Source organism: Bacillus rossius, chromosome 3, assembly GCF_032445375.1.
Source record: "Bacillus rossius redtenbacheri isolate Brsri chromosome 3, Brsri_v3, whole genome shotgun sequence".
Taxonomy (NCBI): domain Eukaryota; kingdom Metazoa; phylum Arthropoda; class Insecta; order Phasmatodea; family Bacillidae; genus Bacillus; species Bacillus rossius.
In genome coordinates this window covers 15,101,430-15,117,503 of record NC_086332.1, presented here as the reverse complement: position 1 = coordinate 15,117,503, position 16,074 = coordinate 15,101,430, and positions in this window count along the sequence as shown.

Here is a 16,074-nt window from a genome sequence, read left to right as displayed (position 1 = left end):
GAATGTAGACATGATCTTTTATAAAGCCCTAAAGGAAAAAAAATCGCATGGTGCTATGTCAGGTAAACGTGGAGGCCAGCGAAAAAGAGCAATGTCGTCTCGGTAATTACGACCAATCGAACGATCATGGACTTATACAATTAAATTGAAAACGAAACGCACTTCCAACCGATATTACAGATTCACTCTTAGCAAATTGCAGAACATAAAATGCTTTATGCTCAGGAGTCGCCATTTTGCATAGATGGCTCTGCTAGCGAGAGAACTACAAAACAGTACTTGCGCATACACTTATTTAAAACATTTTGTGTTACTCAACGACCTAGAGGTATTGACGCCAACCATTAGTGCTCCTCGAATCCGCACAGACCGCTATGGCGCGTCGCCGCCTCGCCCCGAGCGTGTGCGACGTGAACGCACCTGGGTGCAGGGTGGTGCAACGCCTCGAACATAAGCTGCCCCGCCTAATCGACTGTCGCCCGCGCGATAGTCGACCACGGGGGTACTGTGAGGTGACCTGATTATCTGGACTTTGTAATTAACTTTCAGCGCTTTTAAAAACAATGTTAATTGAGTAATGGCTATGATTAAATGTTATTTGTAATTCTGGACTTTAGCGCGATCAGGCGGCGTGCATGGCCCGGGATTACTTTTGCACACGACACGTTTTCGCGGGAGCGAGGCTGGGGAGTCGTGCGGACGCCACAGCCATCGCCAGTTGATCACCGCCCTCCGAGGAGACAAGTCGCTAGTCGCCCGCGGAGCCTCTCGAACTCCGCCCTTGCCATCTCTACCGGAATTGCGTGAGTTTTAAACCCGTCAGCTCCGAGCCTCACGGACAGTCCGACTAGTCGACCTGAGTTCACCCCTTACTTAATTCGTGCTCATCACCGGAACTCCCAGTGTTACTTAAATACTGTTCAAGGTTAGTGGAGTGTGAAGTGTGCACGGAACATTAGGGTAGCGCAGCACAAGCCCATCAGAAACGTGGCCTGTAGAGCGCAGCTCCCAGTAAGCGGACCATGAACGACGCAGCGCATGTATAGCGTGCCTTATAATAAAACACTTTAAATTGAGCCTCCGCGTATCTTTCACAACGCCCGTAGCATAGCGTCCCTGGTGGCTAAAACAGCCGGGGGTAACTCTGATGGAACGACCCCTACTGCCTTCCGGCCACGTGAAGACGTCACGCCCTGAGTCAAGAGTCTCGGCTACGCACTAGCACGTAGTTAATATTGCTAGTTGGCGCCCAAAAGCAACTCCACCCCCTTAACATCACCTCGGCAGAAGGCATAAGGCGTCATTATATAAACTACTTATCGCCTGGCTTTCAGCGCCATTTACTGCTGTCGACGACCTACTGGGGAACTAGAATCTGAGCGAGAGAGACAAGAGAGCTGTTTTGACAGTTTTGTGGGCAAAAAAAGCATTGGTTATTATGGGAGAGAGCTGCAAGTTGCTAGTAAATCCCCTAAAAATTTAGGTTTTTCACAATTTTACAGTTTTTGCGGGCAATACTTAAAGATTGAACGTGTGAAAAAATAATGTTTAATACAGTTTTATTGTCGTGCGAACTGTTAATTAGGTACGACATTTAATGCACTTTAAAATTAGCTAACCGTTCTTTGACCCAACGTTTTGCGACCATTTGTAGATATGTTATTGAACCGACTACATTTATTTTGGGTAGGTAATTTGATACAATACATGGAATGTAACTTATCTCCATGTGCTGAGTTCCATTGCAGTGGATTAAGAACTACTTTTAAATGATGTGCGTGTGTATGTTATTATTGTAGTAGTATACATTCATTACGAGTTTTAGTTGTCTTTTTACTGTTTATATTACAGATTCAATGCAGTTATTGAACGGGATAATCTAAATTACGTAGCAAGATAAAACAAACTTATTGCTAGGATGGATTTTAAGAAGAAATCACATTAGACGAGTACAAATCTAGGCCATGTGTGTTAATAATACATAAACATTGCAGCATAAATAAATGAATTATACAACCATTTTGTAGCTTATATATGCTTGATTTCAATTAATGTATGTATATTTTAAATATAAATAAAATTGGCATCACAAACTGCTCTGTGCATACAGCTCTAATTGCTAAAAATTAGTCAAGAGTTCATTGCCACGCAATCCTCTGTTCGTGCAACTGTATTCCACATTATCAATGAGCATTTTCTTAACTGACCCTGAACACAAGTGTCACATGACCCAAATCATCAATCGCTCCAAAACATCATCAGTTCATTTATTCCGTCAACTTTCCACAGTTGACATTAATACAAGCGTAATCTGCTCTGGGTAACTTATTTTATGTTGGCAAAGATAGATAGTTAAATATTGTTTTGCTGACCAAACTGTCAAACTGCGCCGTCAACATGGCTGCCGGCGATGGTTAAATTCGAATCAAAGATGGCCTCCCACTAGCAGTTTATATATTTCTAGGTCGTTGGTGTTTCTATTTAATTGTGATCTTGAACCAAAACTTTACAACACTTACAGGTGATACCTACTGACGTCGTGCCGACCGAAGGCCATTAAGCCCGGCCTCGACCGCCAGTATTGGCTCCCGCTGGTGGAACGCACCCCTCGCAAACTCAACCCGGGTCAAACTCGGAGTAGATACGCAAGTACTCCCAGTGTATAAATTTTGTCACGGAACTGCACCTGATGCAAACAACCGATAATAATTCACGGAGTAAGCTCATCAAGCCATCCCCTTAAATTAACACGTGATAAGAAATGTGCGTCGTAGAGCACGAGTGTTAGCTCCCTCCGGGCACAGTGTCTAATGAACGCCCTTAATTCTCATCGCGGCCTAGAGCCTTAATTTAAGTAAGAAACAAGGTGCTGAAGCAATATCCAGAACAAACCCACAAACATGAACATAACCAGTGGTTTTCACCAACTAGTCAGTAGTCTTTAAGTTGACTCATCTTTTTAAATAATATTTGTTAAATTTCTTAAACTAAAGCTTTAATCAATATTTCATAATACATCTAATGTTAGCATTAATACTCCAACAAGGGTCCTGTACAATTAACAAGTAAGTTTTCAATTAAAAACCGAAAAACGGTAATTTGTTTTTTTCACTCGTGGTTTGGCGCGCGGCGGAACTGTTCACCCCCCCCCCCCCCCTCCACCATCTCCAGACAGCCCCTTCAGGCAGTCCAGATCAGCTCGTGGCCCGGGGTGGATGTGTTCGTGTGTTCGTTCTGTGGGGAACCTTCAATTTAGTATTTCACCGATTCTTCACTCTGGTTAATATAGTCATGAACCAAATCATTTGTAACGTCAATTCCCCACGCGACCCCAGGTCGGTTTTTACGGTGCAGGGCTTAACCTGGCTGTCGTAATTCCTGCCTTAAGGCCACGGGCCACAGGGCCGTCTTAAGGTCAGTCAATTTACGGACCTGGCCGACTCCAGAACAACCAACGAACTCCCCCCTCTAACGGACTGCCTTAGGGAGAGACAATCATAATTAATCAAGAGCTGTGTCGTGTAATATCGTGTATCAATTATGTCCAAATTATCAACCAAGAGTAGTGTCGTGCAATATCGTGTACCCAAATATGTCCGTTAATAAATATGTGTACCACACGTTTTCAGTTCCAGTGCGTGTATTACATCTGTAGTTAGGCACCAGCCACCTAATGCTGAACAGGGAATGTCACCATTGTCTACTAGCATTTAATAGCACCCTTAAGATACAGCCACCGAGTCTATGGAAGCACGCTGGGGCCGATCGACCCACCCCATTGATTAGACGTACGAGCAAACCTGGCGCCCTCCCGGAAAAACACACCAGCCCCTTAGACTCGCCGCGGGACTCGAACCCGAGACCCCGGCCGACGGCAATAATATTAAAATTTATATCTGGGACATTCTTTTATGGACACACTGTTTCGTCGCATAGTGTTGTAAATTATTTTAGAGATTAAATATATAGATATTATTATATATAAAAAATAACAGTCTTTGCAATATTACACAAATAGAATTATGTTTATTTATTCTTGTTTTACTCAAAAAAATAATAATTAAAATTACTTTTGGATTTTGCTTACAGATGTGACGTCACTAACTGCTGCTGAATATGAAAAATAAAAAATAAAAATTCAGTGCAATATTACTTCTTTCTGCAGGTAAATTAAAAATTCTCAAAAATTAAGTTTCAGTGGAAGGTGAACCCACTTTACAGAGACCTGATATCCTTCTGTTGGATATGGATGCAGAATATTTTTTTAATATACTGTTTTGCAGTTAACTACTGAATATATTTACTTTATGATTTTGAATTTGAAGGAAAAATTAAGATTTAGGTTATGTTGTATGTTTACTAATATATAAATGTAATATATACCAAGCCCTTCAATATAGCCATAGACATCATTAACTTGTATCTTAATACGTACGAAACTAGTTTGGAGTGAATTTATTAGACTCCTTTTGCTAATATAGAATTGCCCCTTTCTCCTCCTAACCAGCCTACCCACCAGCTAGCTACCAGCACCACCGTCAATGAGCATGTATTTGGATGTACATTTCACAATATACAACACAAAATTTGACATGTCTGTGTGATATTGCCGAAAAATTATAAAACATTGATACATAAAAAAAGTGCATGAAATATGGTGTCCTTTATTGAACCCAACTCCTTGTAGAAACAAGTGACGTTTACGGAGGTAACGAAGGAAGAGAAAGGCTAATAATGTTCACAGGCTTTCACGGCCATTGTCTGAAGTAGCTTGGCTTCTGGGTTGTAGCCGCGTCCTTTGCGAATAATTCACCGTCGTTTCGATCGACATTGCAGTCGCCATCATCAGGGAAAAGTTACCTACTGAGTTACCTACCTAGGTAACTGCTCCCTGGTGATGGCGACTGCAATTTCAAACGAAACTTCGGTGAATTATTCGCCAAGGACGCGGCTACAACCCAGACGCTAAGCGACTTCGAAGAGAAAGGTTGTTTTCATGTCAACATCCCAATGATGGTGGGGTGTATGTTCTTTATTCTCACTAATTTCACATGGTTCCTTGTGATTTCATCACATGTATAACTGGTCTTACTCTCTCATAAAACCAAATAGGTAGCTTTATTTTGAATAGTGAGTTATGCTACATTTAGAAGGCTATGAAGTTGCATTACACATTGTCAGTTATATTATTTAATATATTTATAGAATTCATCAAGCCATGATAATTTTTCATTGCCAATAAAATGCTAATAGAGATTCTCGTAACGAGATGGCATCGTAGTCGCCTCATCAATCTAGTGTGGTACCATTTTGGCTTTGGTGAGAAGAATTATTATCTCAAGATATCGCCTTGACGTCGTACCGACCATGGTCGTTAAGAGGGCGATAAAGGGCTTCATTTAGAGCTGTTTTAGTGGTCAATGTGATGGCAAGTAGAGGTCAAACCAGTTAATGCAGATGAATGAGATTTTTACACATCATTGAGGAAAGGTATAATGACTGATCCCAGGTGTCAGAATGTGGTTAATGTTGTTATTAATAAGCAAAATTAATTAGTAAAAAGGTTTATACTAGCACAAATTTGACAACTTGCAGAAAATAAAGTAATCGGTGACGTCGTCCGGCCGAAGGCCACACTAAAGCCCGACCTGCAACCGCCAGTATGCAACCCCGCTAACGGAACGCGCCCCTAGCCATGGCCCACCCGAGTCAGGCGAGCCACCAGCAACCAAGGTAGAACCCGGCCCCCCCAAAATAAACAGACCGTCATTAAAACCAACCACGTTAAAAAACAAACATAGATTATTAAACAGTGTTACGTATTTATTTGAAGTTGGTCAACGAAAGTGCGACGTAGGAGTGCCCGGGCACTCACGTGTGTAACTACAGCAATACGTGTGTGAGTGTTCCCCTGGCGGCCTTCTGCCTGAATCAGTCAATCAGACCTTATGACATAATTATTCAAACCTTGTGTTGCATCATTAACCCCACCAGAGCAATCCGACAAGAGACGAACAGTCGCTGGTGTGACGTAAAAATTCAAACATAATAATTCTTAAATATAATAACTTTCATTTGTAGAAGGGACGAATGACCTTGATTCAGCTTTAATAATTAACGTAAGAATTTAACGCCCTTAAATTCTATTATTAACATATCATATCAGAAACTAACGTAATGAGGTCAACCCTGGCGCGAGGGCCACCGAGCCTCGGCCGGACGCCATGACATGACGCCAGTACAGCGCGACTCGTGGACCGGGGCGGACGCACGTCCCACGGAGAGACATCATCCTTTGTCCACACCGAGTTCACTTCTGGTAAATATAGTCATTCTTAAAACCCCTTTTTAATCATCTCTCCGTGTGTACCCGGTCCAGGACCTAATCCGGCCGCATAAATCTAAAACCCCCCCTTGCACCACTTTTGGTCCGCGGGGTAGGTTCAGTATCTGGTACGGGCCGTCTCCCGAGGACAGAACTTTGGTTAAACTCAGTCGCTCCGGCACTGACACTCCCCGTAAGGGAACTTTTGAGCGAATTTAGCTGCGGTCCGCGCTCCACTACCGTGGACGCGAGCACCGCCTCGATACGCAGATTTACGAGATTGGCCGCCTCCAATCACCCTCACCCCTCGTTGAGCAGCCAGGCTCAGAAACGCCTAGGGACACGATAATACGGAATAATTAGTGACTTTGTAACATTTCTTTGTAAACTTGTGCAACGCACCCTCGTGTAACATTTTCTTTGTAAACTTGTGCAACGCGTCTCTCCATGTAACATTCATAAACTTGCGTAACGCACCCCCGTGCGACATTTCTTTTGTAAACCTGTGCCACGTTTGTTAAGTGACTTTCAGACTTAGTTGCGTGTAATTGTGTAGTTTTTTGTATCTTGTGACGTCACCTGTTGTACGACGTGGCGTGTAACCAACAAAGTTACACCAAAGCCACCGTCGACTGAATAAATGACGCACGTCATTTATTACCTCATTTCAGCGTATGCTTCTTTAAACCTACCATCCCCAATCACAGCCGAGTAGGGAATTCCTTAAACCCACGCAACATCGCCGACGGTCCTAGTGGGCCACGCAGGGCAATCGACCCCACGACCCAACTACCGACTAGCACCAGAGCTAGTCTGGCGCCCACCCGGACTCATTACATTTGCAACAGCCACTCCCGCTAGGAACCGCACCGGGACTCGAGCCCGAGACCCCGGACGACGGCATCGGAATAACAAAAAAGTAAAAACTGAACGATTTACATGTAACATTATTTTACAGTATATGATTTTTGGAAATAATTATCTTCATACAATTGCGAATTACTTGCACACGCGTAAGTCACTGTACATTCATGTTTGAACTGAAAATTTGCCACTTCACTGTTTGGAGATAGGACACTTTTATTCCATCCCTTCAGCAAGATCCGAGCGCTGTAGATAATCCTCGCCATTAGAGTGGTTGGGTTCCGGCTGTTATCTGCGCCTTGTTGACGAATGTGTGGAAGGGGTGTAGAGGAAGGTCTGGTTTTCGATAACACATGTCTTGTCGGGTTACTCTGCATTTCTCTTGTCATTGCATTCGCGTCCACCTCATTTACATTATTCTTAGAGTATTCTTTGCACATATATATTTTATAGTACTGTTTATTTACAAATATTTAACTGGATAGTGGATATACAATTAATAATTTTTAGTTGCTTTGACGCCGTCCCCGTTGCCTAAACTGAATTTACGTAAATTTAAGCTGGTAGGTTAATTTTGAATCTCAAGGGGGGGTTCCTGGCCTCGTGGCAGTAGGCAGGGATGCGGCGACAAAGGACTCCCCGGGCTGTTATGGCCTCCCAGGACGCCTTACTAATGAAACACACGAGTTCTTTTGGTGATTTATTACGTAGCACACTCTACAGGTCACACGTTCACGTGACTGGCCGCTTCACCGTCGACCTAAGCTCCGCGCACCTGAACCTACTAGGGTCTCTGCGAGAGTACACGGACGTGGCGTGACGTGTGTGGACGATCGGTCCCGCAAATTAATTAAGGCAATACATGACACTAGATTACTGCGGTTAGTCCGCACAGGAGAATGATTTACTTATTAAAACACGTTACACTGAATTACTGCGATTAGTCCCGCACAGGAGAATGATTTACTTATTAAAACACGTTACACTGAATTACTGCGATTAGTCCCGCACAGGAGAATATGCATGCGCGGATAGTCCACGGGGTGGCTGGGCCACGTTAAGCTGGGCACGGACACGGTGGAATCTGGGGCGATATCACACACGTGGCCGTGGCACGTCCCAGGTGAATACTCGTCCGAAAGTTCTGGTCGCGTTCGGCGCAGTGCCGCCCTGCGTGGGCAAAGAACTATGTCCCGTGGTGGGACGTTAAAGCGTGAGGCGCAGGTGCCACGACATGTCACCTAATTGCTTACGTAAACTATAAAAATCCCTGACGGGATACACATATTATTAAAAGACCGCGCGTGGTTGCTAACGGCCGATTTGGGCCGACCGGGGAGCTGATATAAAACGTTTGGACTATATTTACCTATTGCAGTTATATGGTGTTGGCGCGAAAGTTGAAGGCTCCCCATGCGTGGGCTGCTGGCCCGGGCGAGTGCTGGATGGCGACTGACTAACCTCCCTGGCCGCCGGGGCCAGGGAGGGGGGAAATTCCGCGGGAAAACTGCGGAGCGCGGGAAGGTGACTTCGGCCAGTTTTGTGAATTATACCCTTTTAACATATGATCATTTAATTAACATTAATTATTGAATGGTTTAGATTTCTTAGTTTTTGTTTATATTATAAAATGCCTGAGAAACAATACCCTTGCGCAGTGCCACACCCGGCCGGGCGCTTTGCACACGTAGGAGGCCATGACTGACGTCACGCCGTTCGGGGCACTGCACTACGTTGCGCGCGCGGGCGCGTTCGGGGCGCGGCACTTATCAGGTGTTGAGGACACATAACGGCCTGTGCTCTCAGAGGGAGCACTGGCGGCGGCGTCAGCTTTTAGGTTACTTGGCATACATCTTATTTTCAACCAAATAATAATAGTTGTATAAAAATTAAATAAACTAAATATACCGTGGGATATTACTTTTCAAGGCATTTATTGGGGGATAAGTTTTACAGATTTTGCAGTTCCAACACTATAAGCTCAGCACAAAATACGAATAATTACACAAAACTGTAAAGCTGATTTGTAAACAAAATACATAAGTTACAATAGTTTACCTCGCGGTTACATACAAATTGATAATATACATAAAAATATTACAAGTTTTCAAAGCTATCATGTTGTTTCATTACGTAGCATATAAAAGTATCTCTTGTTTGTATCCCATTTAACACTAAAATGTATTTTTTAATATAATGTATCACATATATAACACATTTATATTTCATGAATAGTTACTGAAGTAAAAAGGTTTTTCCTTTATTACAATTAAAATACACAATATTGCCGTTGTCCGGGGTCTCGGGCTCGAGTCCCGGTGCGGCTCCTAGCGGGAATGGCGGTTGTCGATGCAGTGTTTCCGGGTGGGCACCAGACTAGCTCTGTTTCTAGTCGATAGGTGGGTCGTGGGGTCGGTTGCCCTGCGTGGCCCACTAGGACCGTCGGCGGTGTTGCGTGGGTTATGAGGAATTCCCTACTTGGCGGTGGTTGGGAGTCGTATGGTTAATTAATCAGACGCTGAAGTGATGCAACAAATGACGTGTGTCGTTTATTCATGCGACTGTGGGCTTGGTGTAATACCATTGATTACACGCCACGTCGTACAGAGGGTGACGTCACACAATACAGAAGTTACACAATTACACAAAGTTAGTTTGAAAGTTACGTAATAAGACGTGGCACAAGTTCACAAAAAATGTTACGCGAAGGTGTGTTGCACAAGTTTATTGAATGTTACGCGGTGGCGCGTCGCACAAGTTTACAAAAGAAAACGTTCTAGATTCAAGGCGTCGCACAAAGTTACTAAATATTAAGTATTAGCGTGGCACTAGGCGGTTCTGAGCCTGGTTACTCAAAAGAGGGGTGAGGGCGATTGGAGGCGGCCAATCCCGTGTATCAATGTCTCGAGGCGGTGTTCGCGTCCACTGTAGTGGAGCGCGGACCGCAGCTAAATTCGCTCAAGTTCCCTTACGGGGTGGTGTCAGCGCCGGAGCGACTGGTTTTAGTTAAAGTTCTGTTCTTCGGGAGGCGGCCCGTGCCGTATGCTGAAACTACCCCGCAGACCAAGTGGGGTGCAGGGGGTTTTAAAAGTTATGCGGCCGGACATCCCCCGCGGTACGAGCAGGTGATCGCGTATACGCCCGCATCCACCCACTGTCCGCAACACCGCGCAATTACTGCGCCAGGCTAGCACCCCGCTGGGGGGGGGGGGGGCCTACACAGTGCAGAGACCTCAATGCCACCTGCACCACCACCTATCAGGATGATGCCAGGTACCACACCAACGCTGGGCCAACTGTTCCGGCCACACGACCACCTGCTGCGCATCCCGGTGGAGGTGAATGGCCAGCCGACGGCGACACTGGTCGACACAGGTGCGAGCCATGTGTTTGTCGCCCCAAGCCTGGTACCCCCGGGAGCACTCCAACCCTACCGTGCCGAGCTGCGCCTCGCGACCACTACACGGCCAGGGATGACAGTGGGCCAAGCCGAACTCCAGGTAAACCTTCGGGAAATGTCGACCACAGTTCTTGCCCTTGTTGTGGAGGACCTGCATGAAGACCTCGTATTAGGACAGCCCTGGCTGGCAGAGCATAATGCTGTGGTGGAGCTGAAGGCTGCACGAGTCCACGTGGGAACCCGGGAGCGATACACAGTGTATGCCACGGAGCTCGCACCCGAACCACCTGGCGAACCGCTTACACTGGCGCAACTGCGTCACGATGTACCCCCGCAGTATCAGGAAGCTGTGGAAAAGGTGCTGCAAGAGAGGCAGGATGTGTTTGCACTTACCAACCCCCTGCAACGCACCACAGTGGCAGAGCATCGGATCCCAACCATGCATGATCAACCAATTCATGAACCACCCAGGGGCTATGGCTTCCGAGAGCAGAGCGTCATCAGAGAGCAGGTATCAGAAACGTTACAGGATGGTGTCATCGAGCCCTCCAATAGCCATTATAATTCATGTGTGGTGTTGGCCCCGAAAAAGGACGGCTCGCTGCGTTTTTGTGTGGACTTCCGGCCCCTGAATGCCATCACCATCAGCTCACCTCCGCCCCAGATCAGTGTCGAGGCCGCCATCGCAGGCTTAGGACGAGCCAAAGTGTTCAGCATGCTTGACCTCAAGGCTGGCTATTGGCAGGTGCCCATACGGCCTGGGGACCGAGGTAAAACTGCTTTTACAACACCAGATGGGCGGCGCTTCCAATTCAGGGCCATGCCATTCGGCTTTAAGTGCGCGCCAGCCACCTTCCAGGAGATGATGACACGGGTGCTAGAGGGGTATGTGGGACAGATTGCCATAGCCTACCTTGATGATTTCATTGTGTTTTCCGAGACATGGGAGGACCACATCTGCCACCTTGCCCTCGTCCTAGAGCGGCTCGCGACACATCACCTAACAGCAGCCCCAGCCAAGTGTCATGTCGGGGCGCTCAAAGTCGAGTTCTTAGGGCACTTGGTGAATGCGGCAGGCAACAGCCCACAACCAGTCCACCTGCGGAAAATCGCGGAGGCTGAGGTGCCGAAGACCCGCAAACAGCTACAACGTTTCGTGGGACTCGTTAACTGGTTAAGGAGCTATATACCCAACTTTTCAAGTATCATTGTTCCACTCACAGACCGTTTATCACCACAGTTGCGCTACAGGTGGGATGCGATCGCACAAAATGCCTTTGACCACATCAAGGCCGCATTCACGAGCTGCCACACATTGGCACGGGTGGACCCAGAGCGCCGCCTGTACCTGCAAACCAATGCCAGTGCCCTAGGGGTGGGAGCTGTGCTGTTCCATCTGGACCAAAATGGAGACCGACAAGTCATCGACTATGCGAGTGCGAAGTTCGGCTCGGCAGAGTGTCGTTACCACAGTAACGAGCAGGAGTGCCTGGCTGTCGTGTGGGCCGTGAAGAAGTACCGCCCGCACCTGGAAGGAAAACCATTCACGCTCCGCACCGACAACAGGTGCTGACCTGGCTGCACACCATGCAGGGGAGGAAGGGCAAGCTGATCCGGTGGGCATTGTTCCTGCAATCTTTTGACTTTGAAGTCGAACATGTCCCTGGAACAGACAACCAGCTGCCCGACCTTCTGTCTCGCGAGCCAGATGAGAACAGCGAGCTAGCTGACCATGAAGATTGGGAGTATATGCTGCCACCCAGCCACCAAAACAGGCAAGCCCAACCAGATGCAACATGCATGCGAATTACAGCCGATGCCCAGGAAGACAACGTACCACCGAGTACAGCAGCCGACGTCCACCGCCGAGTTTTGGAAGCCCAATGGACGTCACCAGAGGCCGATCGACGGCGCCAACAGGCGACGATGGGGGAACATGACACCTGGTGTGTACGAGACGGGACCGTGTGGTGCCGTACACCTGGACACCAAGTGGACTGGAAGACGTACGTACCACCTGAAGCCCGGGAAGCTGTACTACGGTTCTACCATGACCACGACCTAGCCGGCCATCCCGGCACCGACCAGACGAAGCGGGCTGTTTGCCAATACTACCACTGGCCCGGAGTCGCCAGCGATGTACGCGAGTACGTGCGCGAATGTCAAGTCTGTCAATCACGGAAGGCAAGACGGCGAGATGGGGAGGAGCAGCAGCGGCCATGAGAACCCACCACAGCCTTCCAGACAATAGCACTGGATGTGATGGGCCCATATCCACGAACACCGAGGGGGAACAGGTTCTTGCTTGTAGTAACTGACCTGTTCACCCGGTGGACGGAGGCCTATCCCTGTCGAAATGTGCGAGCCGCAACCATCACCAAGATCCTGGCACAAGAGTTCTTGCCGCGCTGGGGCTACCCGCAGTCAGCCCTCTCCGACAATGGCAGCCAGTTCTTGGGCCGACAGTGGAGGACCTGGCGCGACGACCACCAAATACAGCACCACACCACACCCGCATACCACCCGCGGGCAAACCCCACCGAACGACGCAACCAGGAGCTGAAGGCACAGATGCGCATACGTCTCAGCTCAGACCATGCACAGTGGGACAGGCACATTTCAGATGCCCTGTTCTGCACGCGCCGTCGGGTGAATGCGGCAACTGGTAGAACACCCGCCGAGATGGTTCAGGGACACAATCTACCCCTGCCCAGTGAATAGGCCACGCATGGAGTACCACAACCGACAGAAGGAACGGAAGAGCGAGACCGCCGCCGCACAGCCACACATGAAGAAGCACGCCAACGGCAAAAAGTCTACGCGATGGAAATAACACCAACGACGAACCACATGCCACCCACCGTACAAGCAGGAGACCAAGTGTTTGTGCGTGTCCATCCCCTGTCGGCCACACCACGTAATTACTGCGCAGGATTGGCCCCCCGCTGGGGAGGCCCCTACACGGTACAGAGACGCCTGGGCCAGACCACATACCTCGTACACCTAGGTGGACGGCGGGTGAAGAAGATTCATCGTGATGACCTGTGCATTGCCAAACTCCCGGGAGACAGGCTCCCAGAATCGCCTGTAACACTGACTCCGCCAGAACACCCAGCACCCAGGAGAGAACTGGACGATCCGACCACCCCTGAGGGTGAGGGGGACGAGGATCAGAACGGTGGGCAAGTCTTACGCCGACGGTTCAGACGCAAACGATTACCACGAGAAATTATCACTGAGGTCTCGGCGGATGAAACGACATTCGATGCAGACGAGGCACCAAGTACACCACCGGTCGTGACCGAACCGTACGAGACTGACCCCGATGCACCTGTGTCACTGACCCGGGGCGCCTGGGGCCACCTGGCATCCCTGGAGGATGCCCACTTCACTGTCCATGTGATCGAGCCGAACGACGAGGCTAACGAACAGCCCCGCCGGCCATCCCAGCACCCGTGTCACCTGGATGATAATGGCCTCAATGAGCCAATGACCCCACAGCGACAAATGCATCGAAAAATGCGAACAAGGCTGTTTACAGGCGCAGACACCAAACCTGATAGGAGCAGCGACCACGCGCTGTCAACACCCGCAATGGAACCAGAGGAGGACCGAACCAACCAGAACTCGAGTGGTCTGGCAGCACCTGGGATTCCAGAAAGTGAAGAGACCACGTCGGCTACCCTAACTGACCTCCGCCAATATGACAACCTGACCAGACGGCCCCAACACGTCAGACTGCCACCGAGATACCTCGCAGACTATCACCTGGGAACAATCCGGGGCGCCCGGTATGCTGATGAAGCCCCCGTGTTCACACATCGGGATGACCTGTGAGCAGAGCGCGGGCCCTACCAGCTGCTGCCACTCCAAGTGCCTCCAGCCTGGACCTGCTGCCAATGCTAGGGGTGCAACCATGCTGCGGGTTACCGATTGCAGGGAAAGACCGGGCTTCTCCAGGGGGGGGGGGGGTGCGTTTGACGTCATACCGCCTGTGACAGTGAAGCCCTGTCTCCACCCATCCAGTACCTTACCCCGCTGCGAGACCGCACCCCTAGCCTAGCCTATGCAGGCTGACGCTGCCACCCCCCCTCCTAGGCCGGCCGCGGTCAAGGGCAGTCGACAACGGGTCATCAACTAGGACAGACGTGCCGTTCCCCGCGTTTCCCATCCATTCAAAAACGTGCGTGTGTTCATTGTGTTCAGCCACCATATAGCCTAGGAGCTTAGTAGTGCACGCTGGGGCCGACGACCCACCACAACAACGGCTAGACGCTTAAGACTAGCCTGGCGCCCTCTTGGAGAACAAACACCTCAACAGAAACACCAGCAACTACTAGGCTCACCCTGGGTATTGAGTTCAAGATCCCGGGTGATGGCACTAGGTAGAGTGAGGTTCGGCCAGTGTGGCCAAGGAGGGACAAGCTAAGACGTATAATTATTCACCACCAGTCTGTGACGAACACCCGATTTATTGATACAGGACCCTGTACATGGGGCTGTCCAAGTCCCACCTGCGACAGTATAGTTTTGCGAGCGGCGACACAAGGGTTCTTCTCCTGTCCAAATACTCGGCGTTACATTCAGGCTAATCTGCACCATACTATGTCCGATAGTTTAGAGACACCCAGAAATGTGGTGCGACACTGACACTCTATGCCACAAGCTATTGTACTGTAGGGCCGCGACGTCTTGGCGTGTCGTTTTGCGGGGAAGCGGGGAAGAGTAAATGAGAGGGGAAGCAGCTGCGCGCGCACATCAGCCGCTATGCGGTTCATAGCAAAAACATCAGGCGCCACGCTCTCAGTCTGAAGTGAAAAATGGAGCCCGACGCAGGACGTTCAAGATACAATAAAGTAATACATAGTGGGGAGAGGGAAATTAGAAGTAGTGTAATCCAGTGTTGTGATGAAGAAGCTGCCAACATATGTCTGCTAGTACCTCTAACAAATGCAACCGAAAGAGCTGCGCGATACACAGGTATAAGCCAAAGATCAGTTTCGCGCATCCGAAAACACAACAGAGAGACGCCAAATAAAAAACAAACAACAACATTATAAGTTTTTCAACGCATTCCCCGTAATTTCACCCGCGGTTTGTTTGTTTTGCATTTGGCAATTTTCCAAACTTTCTGCACCGCTTGTTAGAATATTTTTTATCTACAAGTGTAGCCGATATTGCTACACATTATATTGCATTATATTACATGATATTATATTACATTATATACATTATATATTGCATTATATATTTTATGATATATATGATTTTATGATATATATGATTTTATGATATATATTAAAGTATATTATATTAATACATTATTTATTTACAATATATATGTTTATATTTACATATGTATATCACTCCTTTATTTGACCGTTAAACAGCCTCTCATGTTTAATTATTCATTTCAAGCCAAAAAAAAAACTGGGAAACGTTTGTTGTCAGTTGATGACTTTGATAGAAGAGTGATCAGAGACAC